Consider the following 3,497-nt stretch of genomic DNA (forward strand, 5'->3'; position numbering starts at 1 on the left):
CGTCGCACTTTTTCAGGCTATGGAAGGAAATAGTGATTGAAATTCTTGGGAATTTCAAATGTTGTTGGGAAACACAAAGTAAATATGGCAAAGATTAATAATTGGTATTAATTCTGCCATATTGGGGGTAATTGTTGACATACTAAAAGTGCAGCCCAAATGAATAGCCCAAGGAATGAAGCCCAAATGGGGAATTCCCAAATCAAATAGCCCAAAGAATGAAGCCCAACTGGGCAATTCAGGATAAAGGCCCAGATAAGGTTATTAATGAATGCAGTGGAAGCCCACGAACATGGTAACATCATCGCCCAAGCTTGCAAGATGCCCAAGATCTGAGTGCATGAAATGCCTTACAATCGCCCAGAGCTATGACCCTATTCTCACCTAAACCTTCGAATCGCCCAGGATTTTAGCAAATATAAGATGTTATGGTTATCCAGAAGTGCAGTTATTGAAGCAGTTATTGAGTAATCTTATCACGTTCCACGATTCAAGGAGTTCAATTGAAGACGGTTGAACGACAAAGAGTAGTGGCAGCAGTTAGAGACGACAGTTCCACAACAAGTTAGCCACCATAAAGAAATTGGGTAGTTATAAAGCAATCAAGCAGTTTCTAAGCGGTTGATCATGAAGAAATCATCAAAGGAATATAAAAAGAAGAGAAGACATAGATCAAAAGAGCCCGAATCAAACACTCTTAAACAGAGAATATCTAATTTCAATTTCTTAGTTTAGATTTAAACATTTTTTTCAGTACCGTGTGTTTGCGCCCCTTGGAGGCATTTTGTTTAGTTCCAATTGTAAAGTCATCACCAATAAAACACCCCTTTTTGGGACTTTGTCTCGAGAGGTTTGTTCCTTACACAATCGTCTGATCCCTTTTTAATTGTTAGCGACTACCCGTGCGAAACAAATTTGAATAAGATTTTTAACATTTCTTACAGCAAATGAAGTTTTTGCTGAAGCATTTAAAATTCCACCTCAAATTGGGCACTTCAAAATGTTAATAAAGAGAAGAGTGCTATTTGATATGGAAAATTGCGCTTTAACGTTATTTAGTTCAGTAGGTGACAATTACAAAAAGAAATAAATGTGAAAATTGTTTATGAACACCACTGAAGGCATCAATAAGTGTGAATCTTTAAGGGAGACGTACTTGATGAAGAGATAATGTTGTCATTGGTGTTTGTCCATGTGTAAGCATCATCTGAAGTCATGATTGATTTTGACTTGCTCAAATGTATGCCTTGAGGTATGGTATCAGATGCGCATGAAAGAATTTGACCCGTTCTAGTACTCTCCAACTCTATGGCTACTTCTTTCATCGTTGGTCTTTTCTTCCTGTTCAAGTTTAAGCACCGTTGTGCAAGTTTCGCTACCGCATTAAGCTCCTCTATCTTATCTTGCTCCAAAGCTTGTATGTCAAGAATTGCTTCAAGTTGTTTTCTTTCCATGCATAACAAAAATCTTGTTGCCAAACTTCTCTCCTCTTCTGTTCTATCGAGAGATATTGGTCGTTGTCCAGTCAAGAGCTTAACAAGAACAATTCCAAAACTGTAAACATCACTTTTTTCTGTAAATTGACTTGACTGGAAGAACTCTGGATCTAAGTATCCGAATGTCCCTTTTACTATTGTAGTTAGATGAGTTTGATCTACTGTGATTGACCTTGAATTCCAAAATCCAAGACTTTGGCTACATATTTTTCATCAAGAAGTATGTTGGTCGACTTAATGTCCCTATGATAGATGGGAATAGAAGTTGCGAAATGCATATACGCTAGTGCTTCTGCCATTTCTACAGCAACTTTCAAGCGCATGTTCCATGAAAATGGAAACTCATGACTCTCATCATGGATAAGATCGAAAAGTGTTCCATTTGGAATGAATTCATAAGCTAGCAAAGGAACTTCTGCTTCAAGGCAACATCCTAATAGTTTAACTATGTTCCTATGAATGATTTGTGAGAGCATGACAACCTCGTTAGTGAATTGTTCTGCTTGATTTTCATCTACTTTCTTGGATTTCTTTATTGCTACAATTTTTCCATCAGATAACATACCTTTATAAACCGTCCCTTGACCTCCTCGACCAAGTATTCGACTTTCATTGAAGAGGTCAGTGGCTTCTCTAGCTCTTTAATAGTGAAAAGTCGTGTTTTTTCAAGTATACATTCATCTGTTGATATTTGTTGTTGTAGCAAGAGACCACCATTTTGTTTGAAGAATTTTTCTTTGCACTTTCTGATTTTTCTCTTCTTCAGAAACTTGTATAACCAAAATCTAGTTGATAATAGCAGTAATACCATTCCAATGCCCAAGCATAATACTGAAAGTGTTAACACATGCAACGTAATTTAAGACAAGATGATCACACTGAATTGGGACTTCAATCATGTAGTTTTCCATGCCTAAGAATTTTGACTTTTATTGTTTATTTACTTATTACTCCCTTTTTCTTTTCTTTTTTTCTTTTTTCTTTTTTTAAACTGAGTCAAACGAACTGTAAATTAACCTAATCATTTTTGCATAACCATAAATTGGTCAATTTGAAAATCAAGATGTAAATAAAAATTATTCCCCAAAAAATTCGGCGTTTGATTTTCCCAAAAAAAATTTACTTGCTATCTAGAATAGGAAAAATTAGAAATTATGTTCAAGTTGTTTAATATGTGAAAGTTCAATTACAAAATTACCTGTTGTTAGTTTGCTATGGGAATGGGACACCTGCGGTACTAAAATACAACTAGTACCATTAGCATAATACCCATCGAGGTAGGAACAATCATAGAAACCCGGAGCATTGATGCAAGTTTTACTTGGGAAGCACGGATTATTATCGCATTCATTTATATCTGTCATCAGATCCAGCATCATAAAGAAACAACTTTTAGAATTTTATATTATACTAAACAATATAATTCATAAGATTTTAATCAAGTAGCTACGGATTGTAATTTTAAAACAAAACTAACCTTGGCATCCTGAATCGAGGTATGGATTGCCCATGTATCCCTCGTAGCACTTGCAGCGAGATCCTCCAAAACTGTCGTCCAAGTCAATGCAAAAGCTATTATTTCCCCCATGAAGATGTTGATATTTAGTTTTAATCATGTTAAGAATCGATAATCACAATCCAATGAATTAATAGAAACGAATTCATACCTGCGGAAGCCATTGTTGATATGAATAGTAGTTGTAATAGCAGCCAAGATCTTCCCCTCCTTGCTCCTCACAAAATATCAGCTATCAATGGGGCAAGCCAATAAAACATATGGAGAGGAGAGGGGACCTAACCTTTATATATAGGAAATAATTTGAGCCGTCCCATTACGACTAGAATTCTAATTAGGGTTTATTTCCGGCCCACATACTTTAAACTACCACATTAAAATTAATTACAACCCGTAAGGTGTAAAAGGCCCAATTGATCACTTAATAAATTTGGCCCAAACAAAAATATCATTATGAGCCATACATCTAATCCGTAAAATTTGCA

General features: G+C 35.7%; 1 pseudogene; it reads right to left on the bottom strand.

Annotated features, from left to right (window-relative positions):
* Positions 1-1,071: 1,071 nt before the first annotated feature.
* On the bottom strand, positions 1,072-2,318 carry LOC111375790 (annotated as a pseudogene).
* Between the last annotated feature and the right edge of the window lie 1,179 nt (positions 2,319-3,497).

This window comes from Olea europaea, unplaced genomic scaffold (assembly GCF_002742605.1).
Source record: "Olea europaea var. sylvestris unplaced genomic scaffold, O_europaea_v1 scaffold1415, whole genome shotgun sequence".
Classification (NCBI taxonomy): domain Eukaryota; kingdom Viridiplantae; phylum Streptophyta; class Magnoliopsida; order Lamiales; family Oleaceae; genus Olea; species Olea europaea.